The 9,427-nt window shown below is 50.7% G+C and overlaps 1 protein-coding gene across 4 annotated transcripts in view; it reads right to left on the reverse strand.

Moving 5' to 3' along the window:
• The window catches only part of BRD3 (bromodomain containing 3), a 28,997-nt gene extending 21,889 nt beyond the window's left edge, over positions 1-7,108 (reverse strand). For 2 of the 4 annotated variants that reach the window (XM_032232844.1, XM_032232841.1), the window contains exon 1: positions 6,959-7,024. The gene's annotated coding sequence lies outside the window, so the exon portion shown is untranslated. The other 2 variants (XM_032232842.1, XM_032232843.1) reach the window with 2 other exon arrangements.
• Between the last annotated feature and the right edge of the window lie 2,319 nt (positions 7,109-9,427).

The following is a 9,427-nucleotide window of genomic DNA, read 5'->3' on the forward strand; positions in this document are numbered from 1 at the left end:
AGAACAGAACATTCCCAGAGCTCTTGAGAGGCCCCATCGGTCATATGCTTATTAAGTACGGTAAACTGCCACCTATCCACCACTGGTAACTTGCAGAGAGAGAGGGCTTTTGGGAACAACCGACAAGCTCAGTAGTGCCACAGTGAGAACTACAAGCATCAGGGGAAAGGGGGGGAGTCTTCCATCGCATCCCTTCTTTCTTAGGCCAGGGCTAGTTCTTCCCATCGGGCAGAGGGAGACATAGTACACACTCTGAAGTCTCAAACTCAATATATCAACAGCTACGCCTAAATAACAACCCCAAAGTAGAGGTGCCTTTATGGTTTAACGAGGGTTGGATTCCCACAATCTACTGAAGCATTTTGTGTTGGCTGCATCTCACAAAACCTAGGGCGAAATATGAACTGGAGCCCTGCCGATGCCTCTTGAAGGAAGAGTGATAATCCTACAATCATCAAGGCAGATAAAGGAATGTCTGCAAGGAAACAGCTAAGCTCAGAGAGCACCAAGGACCTCCCTACCTACAAGGGACTTTTCTTCTTTGGGAAATTGAAGCCGGTCAGCATTTGCCTTCCCCAAGTACAAAATGGCAAATAGGATCCCATATTTTTTTCTGGTCCTAGAAAGTCTTTGCTGGTAGTTACTTTATGGATGCCAAGGTTCATAACTGCTTTTGTTCCCCTCTTTGCCCCTGGCGCACGCAATGGGGTTCAAAGACAGTGGCTCGATCCATACATGTGGCAAGCCATACGACCACTTGGTTCTCATTTAACACGCATAAGGAAACTAAGCAACAAAAAGTTTGTTCAAAATAGCTAAACATTATTTTTTTACATTAGGCAAAATACTAGCAAAGGGACTAAATTAATTTAAAACTATTAACCATGAGGCATTTTCATTCTGACAATAAAATAAAATGACACACAAAGAGCAAAATTCAATTTCTATTCCATCAAGTCATTTCAAGTGAATAAAGATTTGATCTTTTCAAGGATTCACATAATAAACAAAAGTGTAATTTGTTTCAAAATGGGAGATGTCCCAAAGAAGGCAACAGATTAGTCTATTCCAGGAGTGACTCTCTTTTTTCCCCAGTGAAAACTGCAAGCTCCACCAAATGCCTCCCATCACTGGAGAAAAGGGTGGAATAGTCACAGAACTCCCCATCTGAAGAGATGAATCACCTAAGAGTAAAGCTTTTCTTCAGGGTGGAGTTTCAGTAAAATAAAAACTTCCAAACAAAGAACCAAGGGCTTCCTCAAACATTTCTGCCTGTCATGGGCCAATCCATGGGGCCAGAAGAGAAGGCAAAGAGCAGGGAGGGCCCAGGCAGTGGCTCTCTGCAACTGGCCTTCTAGTCTTCAGGGAGCCCCACCACTTTGGATCCCCCTGAATGGGGACAGTTTACAAAACTGCCCCCTTTCCCCTCATAGGCACTTACCAATTCCATCTTTTTCTGATATTCTGAAGCAGTTTTTCATCACCATAATAGCAGTTTATACTTTCGTATCAATCCCCAAAACTTTGGTATAGATTAAAACAATAGTTTCCACAGGCTAGAATTTACAAAGTTACTTCTGGCTATAAATGATGGGAAACTATCCAGTAAGTTCTCCAGATTGCACACAACTACAACTACCTGTGTGTTAACAACCAAAAAGTATGTTGTTTTTTTCTTGTTCCTCCCCTCCTGAACAGATGCAAGATAATGGGGGGGGGGGGGGAGAAAGGGCTCTGGAAAGCTCTTTCCAGCGGCCTCCCTGCAAATGTTATATGCAAGCTCAATAATGACATGAGTAATGCAGAATTCATGGAGCCACTTCCTACCTTTCCCAGGGTGCCTTCTGGGCACCACCACCTCTCATTATCCAGGCCTCTGCTTCAAAGCAAAGCCAGGCACTGGCTTCCTTCAGTCATCAGGTGGGGCCCAGATGCTAAGGCTGTCCTCGGATCAAAGCTGGAGTGCTAAGACCCTCATAAAGGGCAGGCGGTCCATGCGCCATGCTCCATGCGCGGCTGCTCCTCCCCCAGGCCCTCTCTCTGCCCTGGGGATTCCAACAGCCCTGCTGAAGTCCCAGGGGGCTGGCTGGCTGGCAACCAGGGCTGAAAAGTACCAGGAGAAGCCCCTGCATTGAGCCTAGGAGGCAGAGGAGCAGAGGAACTCCAGTCCTCCAGCCTGCCCAGCTCCCCCTGCAGAGGAGGGACATCTGTGGCAGGTCACAAAAGAGGCCCTGGAAGGCAGCAAACACCTGGGGGGCCACTGCAAACCTTTCTCAGGTCCTGGCAATTGTGTTGCCTAGTTTTTTATCCCACTTTGATTTCTTTTAATTGAAGGCAGCATACGTAGCTTAATGCCTCCTGTTTTCTCCACAACACTCCTGTGAGGTGGGTTGGGGAGAGGGAAGATAGAGGAAGAGGGAGAGACAACACCTGCCCCAAAGTGACCCATCTGGCTTTCATCCCTAAGGGAAGGTGACAATTTGCATTCCTCTGGTTTCTTTTAACTGCTACACCAAATTGGCTCTGACCAATTACTTTGCCAAGAAAAAAAAGGGGGAGGGGAACTTCGGAGTCCCATACACAGAAAGAAAGAAAAAGCTAACTTTTTCCAAGAATGGCATGCACACACACAGACACAAGTTTTTGGGCATCCAGTTTTCGTATTTGTCAGAAACAATAAGCCTGAATGACAGAAAAATTGCTGCAATGCTCCCCAGAATTTTTTTACTGCTGTAAATAAATCAAGCAAGAGATAAAGCATAAAGGTCAAGCAGCCTCCAAATAATGAGGGGGAGGGGTCTAGCAGGCACAAAGCACCATTTTATTCCGACTCCTCAATGAAACTTTCAGAGGCGGCTGAGTCCTGGATTCCAGAAGCTTCTCTATTATAAGGCAGCACTTTAATCCTGCGGGCGGCACTGCTGTGCCCACATCCGCCCCGCCCCCCATGGCTCTCCTCCATCTAGGGCAGTGTTTCTCAACCTTGGCGACTTTAAGTCCTGTGGACTTCAACTCCCAGAATTCTCCAGCCTGCTAGGGGACTTAAAGTCTCCAACGTAGAGAAACACTGATCCAGGGGTTCCTTCTACCTTGGCAGTTGGCCAATCCGACCACTTCCCTCTGCCACTCTCTGGCACGCTGCTTATCAGCTGAGTTTTGCACGCTGCCCTCCCTCCTGGCCATGAGGGTTTTCATCATCTCTGACCCTTGTGACTAGGGTTTATGGGAGCTGTAGTTGAAAACAACCGTAGGGAATCGGGTGATTTATCCTGAATGCCTTCCACAACCTGTTGCTGGGAAAGGCAAGTAATTACAAAGACTGTGATTTTAGAAAGCCATTCAGCCGGCTGAGCTGTTTTTGGTTTTGTTTTGTTTTGAAGCCAAAGTGGTGGTTTTCTTCGTAGTGGGAATTTTTTTCACCCTTCCACTGAATAAGCTTAGACAGCCTCATGAAGAAGCACAAGTACCAGCGTAGCTCTTCTGTTTTCCTGTGATTCAGGCCGAGCGGGCTGTTCAAAAACCAAAACTCTCTTCTACAAAACAGCGTAGCAGAGACCTCCAGAGACACAAAGCCTCCACTGCACCTCCGGCTTATTCATAGGAGGGAAGCATTAAATTCAATACCCTGCAAGGGAACCCCCACTCGGACAAACAAGCTAACAACAAAGAACCGTCAAGACTGAGAGGGCAGCCACGGGTTTATAAAATGAGAGCCAACCCGTCTCCTCTCACGAGGCATGCCCAAGCCGCAGCCCTGGAAAGCTAGTGATGCAGCAGTCCCACAAGATCATAAACTTTTAACATTTATACCTGCATACAAATTAACTATATTATACACAGTTACAACAGGCGAAAGAGTGGCAGAAGGCATCCATGAACACCAACTGGCAGTCAGAAAACATGACCAAAATTCTTTAATTACTCAACATAGAGACAGATTTAACCATAGTTTCAATTGGGAAAATGTGACCATCCTAGACCAGGCCAAGTCCAAAAATGCCAGGGAACTTCTAGAAGCCTGGCACTCTGACAAATCAGCCATCAATAGACACATAGACATTAACAACACCTATAGACTATGCAAAAGAGACCATCAACCAGCCCAAAAGAGAAAAAGATTCCAGCACTTCTCCACCAGGAAACAACATAGATTAACTCCAAGGTTAACTTCAGACTAACAATCAAGTAAACAATACCCCAAGCAAGAAATTGGCAAAGAGCCATCAGTAAACAGCCCAACCAAAGAATCCCTAAGACCACCCACACCCACACAGACAGGCAAGACACCAGAATATAAACTGACAGCAAACAGCACTCCTTACTAGCACTGATTATGTTGCCTAGTTGGGTAATGAAACATCTGCAAGAAAACAAGCAAGCTCAGAGAGCACCAAGGACCCCCCTTATTTTATATGTAGTCCTCTTCACTCAATGCAAGCCATAAAAGTTTGAACGCACCTGCCCTACACACCGATGATGTTACCTAGTTGGGTAATAAAATGTCTGAAAGAAAAAAATCCAGCTCACACAGCGCCAAGGATGCCAGAAACCTCAACTCCTATGCAACACTGTTTCTATTACACTCAAAAGCCCACGAAGAAGAGATGGCTGAAGTCGGACTGACTGCCTCACTGCACGCAAAGCCATTTCAGCTGCTTTCTATGAAATGGCTACTGTATTCCAGTTGGTAAAGCTCAGAGAGCTTGATGTGCAAACTTTAACCAATCAGGGCTCATTCAATGGGCCATGCTTAAGAAAACAATGTGTTAGGCAGTGTATGAACCAAGTCACAGAACGTCTCAAAGGTTACTGATGAAGCTCGCACTCTGAAATGAGGCTATTCTGACAGACTCACTGCTGAGTAAATCCACTCGGGACGGGGGCACACAACTCAAGTGCCGAATTAGGCTAACAAAGCACACATTCAGTTTCCAAAGTTCATCCTCAACTTACGAGAGGCCTTCTTTCTTTCTCCTATCTTCCCCAGGCAGGGCTGGGAGAGGGAGCACAAGCATCTCCCTAACTTCAACAAGGTCTGTGCCGGATGGGCTTAGCAGGATAGTATCCTCTGGGCAGGAACAGGAAAGGCAACCAAAACATGTGCGATTGTAGGGCCAATGTAGGGCCGATTATAGGCAAAATGGACATTCCTAAGTGTGCACTTCAGTATTGATCAGTGCTGGGTTTCAAAAAATTTTGGAACCTCTTCTGTAGGTGTGGCCTGCTTTCCGGGTCCAGTGGTGGAACCTCTTCTAACTGGTTCGGTAGATTTGACGAACCGGTTCTACCAAATAGGTGCGAACTGGTAGGAACCCACCTCTGGTATTGATATGCAACTCCCCCCAGTTAGTTATTGAATTTCTGCTTTTTCTGAGCTCCAATCAATTGCTATTGCAATCCAAAGGCTATTTATTCTCCAGGAGTTTAAAATAAATATTAGAAAGTAGGACTTTCCAGAGAGTTACAGGTTATAAACCAAACTTCAGACCCAGAATTGAGCAAAGTGACTTGAAGCATTTTACCTCTTCTATGCAACCAAAAAGCCTCACGTCACCTCCTGAGAAGTGGGTTCCTTAGGTCTGGTGGGGAAGAGAGAGAAAGGAAGTTCCCACCTGCTCTTTAAGAGGCTGAAAGGGATGGGGGGACTTCAACACTGCACTGGCTGTGTATGTGCTTTTCTGCCCTGGGTCAAAGTCCACCAGCACCAAGCAATACCAGGAGAAACAGTGGCTGCAACCACACTCTGCATTCAGCCATAGAATAGCTTTGTTACTGCTCACTAAATATGCCAGAATTTACAAACGTGGCATTTATGATGAAATTTGCACCTGCCCTTCTGCTAATATAAAGCACTCAAATTGGCTTGCAACATTAAAAAAAACACAAAAAAACTAAAACCAACCAAGAGTTCAAATCCTGATGAAAGAAATACATTTGACAGTTTCCTTAAAGGATGGGGCAAAGGACACCTCCAATCTGGGCAATTGGGCCCAAAGCTGGTTTCCTGGTCCCACCCCCCACCCCCCGCCCAATCAATTACAGCATCTTTAGCCATGTTTGACTTAGCATAACTTTCACTCAGGCCTCTCCAGTTTGCACCCAGCCTTCCCAGTCCAGCTGGAGAGCTGGCTCCGCAGCAGCTCAATGGGATCCCTGCCAGTCCTTCAAAGCTTCTTCCTCCACCGACTCCGAAGTTTTGACAGGTGTCACTAACTTTCTTCGCCGGCTCTTCCAGGCTGCCAAGGCCGCTCTCCTTTCATCCGGGCTAAGAAGAGACCCAGGACTTCGGCAGTTGGGAGTTTCCGAGCACGAGAAAGGAGCGAGCCGGGCAAGCACCAGCGTTGAATGGCTGCCTGTCTCGCCCAGTCCGGTGGGGAACTGTGGCGGCCGCCGGCTGCCACCGGCCCAGCAGAGCTCAGCTTGGACCGGGGCGCCCCGACTCCGCAGCCCCAGGGGACGGAGGAGGCCGGGAGCCCCAAGGCCCGGCGCCCCGCTTCTCCCTCCGCTGCAGGGAAGAGCCGGCAACCGCCCCCCGGGGCCGCGTGGGAGCCCACCGGGGAGGCCGCCTCAACTTCGGGGGAAGCGCGGCGCGAAGACCGCGAGGGCGCCCCGTTCCCGACTCCAAAGGGGCCCGTTTGGCGGGAAGGACGAGGCCCCTTCGGACACACCGGGCACCGACGCTCGCCGGCCCCGGGGGAGGAAGGGATCCGCGGGGGCCCGGGCAGGCTTCGGCCGTCCCCGGAGAAGCCACTTCGCCGGGCCCACCGAATGGCGCCGACGGCCTTTGTGTGGCCACCGCTGCCGCCGGCGAAGATGGCGCGGAGGGGGAGTCGCCCCCGCCCCCCGCCTCCCCCCCGCCTTTGTCGCTGCGGCGCCCCTCCCCCCGCGCGGCGGTTGGCGCCCCCCCCAGCGCCCCTCCCTCCCCTCCCGGCCTGGGCCCGCCCGCCCGCCCGCTTACTTGGGCCCGCCGCCGCCCCCGCCGCCGCCTGGCCAGGCCGGCGGGCGGGCAGGCTGGCCGGCTGCTGGCTGGCGCTGCGTACCGAGCCGCTCCTGCCGCCGCCGCCGCTCCGGTCCGCTGCTGCCCGCCGAGGCCAGTCGGGCTGATGCGCGGACGGGGCGCAGTGCTGCGCTCATGCGCCGGCCGCGGGAGCCGCCGGGAAGCGTAGTTCACTGGAGCGGCCTGGTGCTGCGCTCCGCCCGGCGGGGACTACAAGCCCCAGCCTGCGTGCGCCCCCTTTCTTCGCCGCGCCGCCAACAAAGCGCTCGGCGGCGGCGGCGGCCCGGCCAGGTCGGCCTCCTCTCGGTGGGGCCCATCGGGAGAACCTCCGTGTAGGCTCCGTCCCAGCGACCGAGGCGTCCCCGTCGCGCAAGCCCGCCCAGGCACACGCCGGCTCCGTTGGTGCCATGGGAGCCTCCGCGGTGCAGGCCGAGAAAGGCCTGGCGGAGCCACCCGAAGCGCCTCTCCTCGGGCCCCTCTTTGTCATGGCCCCTCCCGTCCGCAGCCTCGGTGGGGGGCACTCTGCACGGGTCCCTGGGTTCGGGGCCGTTCAGGTGGTCCCCGGCTTGACTACTGTAACCTGCTCCACGTGGGGCTCCCCGTTAGGAGGACTGGTGCAGAACGCGGCGTCTCCCACAGCCCTGGAGGGGCCTGCCTCCGTTTACCCTTTCAACGCTCCTGCCTTCTGAGGGCTACAGTCGCTGGTTTCATTGTGTGCCTCCAAACTCTACACGCCGTAGCGCAGGGTTCCTTGAGGGACCCGCTGCCTCCCACCGCATCTGCTCAGCCAAATTGTCCTTGCAAGACTGGCAGCTCCGTGTTCCCACGGGCCTCGGAAGCGAGCCTTCTCTGCAGCAGCCCCTGCTCTGTGGTTCCCCCAGAGATCTGGATGTGCTGTTGTTTAGAACTGTGAAAACCTGGCTCCAGAACCGTAAATTCAGGTAGTTCTCATATATTGACCACTTGTCCTGTGACCATTCAAAGTTACAGGGGTCCTGGGTGGTACTTAGGATGGGTCCTGAAAGTTCTGGCTGTCCCAACAGCCCTTAAATACCACATGGCTGCAATCTGGGCACCTGGCAGCTGACTTAGACAAACAACAGTTGGCAGCATCTTGAAGTCAGGTGATAGTTATTTGGCATCTTTCCTGCCAGCTTCCCACAAGCAAAGTCAATGGGGAAGGTGGAAAGTCATGGTAGTTACTCTCCCCCCTCCCCCACGCTCATTGTGCTCATGCCACGCTGGCCACCCGCATGCCCTCCCCATAGGGTAGCAGCCACTTACCTACCTGCCAGCCTACTTGTGAAATACCTGGAACTCACCATCCTTCCTTAACAATGGTAACGGGGTGTCTGGCTTGCTTTGGTAAGTGATGTGACATCACACTTTACAAATGTACCGCTTAAAGACAAATTCCTCAGAATCGTTATTGTTAACCAAGGACTTCTTCAATGACTGTAATACCTTAGCTATAAGGTTAAAATAACCTTGCAAGTCTGAAAGGACTGTTCCCCTCCACCCCACTTTTCACTGAAGTAGGGAGGGTCCCTTCTGACACCCTCCCCTCCTTTGGACTTGTATTTCATTCATCAGATCTTTGTCTAGGCTGTGGCTCTTCCAGTCACCCATAGTTACTTTCACACTCCTTTCACACCCTTGGCTTCATTACATTTTCGTTTTTATCTTTTATTGTAATAGTAATTACTTTGCTATGAATTGCCCTGCGTTATTAAGTGGCTTACAATTTTAATAAATTATCATTACATGGTACATATTATTGCTGTTCAACCATTCGGGTCTACCCAGCACTGATTTATTTCCATAATGGCAATTTCTTCTTGGGAACACTCAGTCACTGTAAAGTAATAAAATCAAAAGATTGTTTACTCATTCAGTGTAGGATTATTCATAAGAGGAGAAAATGATTGAGTACATGCAGAATTATTACATTAAGTGTAATCATTTGAGGTTGACAAGTGGCTTAAAATTGAATACTTTTAAGTCTTGATGAGTCAGGGAAACCCAAGGAAGCCACACAGCACCAGCTGAACAGGATCTGAGATAGAATCGGCCCCTAGTAGCCTGACGGCTCCTGCCCTAGACAACCCATGATTGCAGAATGCTATATAGATCATCCTTCACTTAGGACTGTAAGGAAACCTCCCCACTACAATAGTAAGTTGCTGTGGTTGTTAAGTGAAATGCCTGCCTGGTAGCCTCACTCAACGACACTGTCACAGCATTCCCAGATGCTAAGCAAAATGAGTAAAAGGCTGGCAGCTCCTCTCCCTGTACAGAACCAGCATTTGGACCAGAGAAAGGAAGCTCGGATCCCGAGGATCCATGCTTCCTTCTCCTGCCCAGTGCACCAGGTCCCCTCCCCACCACCACAGGGGCCTAATTTTCCAGCCCCTGGTAGTGGTGGCATAC

This window comes from Thamnophis elegans, chromosome 16 (genome assembly GCF_009769535.1).
Source record: "Thamnophis elegans isolate rThaEle1 chromosome 16, rThaEle1.pri, whole genome shotgun sequence".
Lineage (NCBI taxonomy): Eukaryota > Metazoa > Chordata > Lepidosauria > Squamata > Colubridae > Thamnophis > Thamnophis elegans.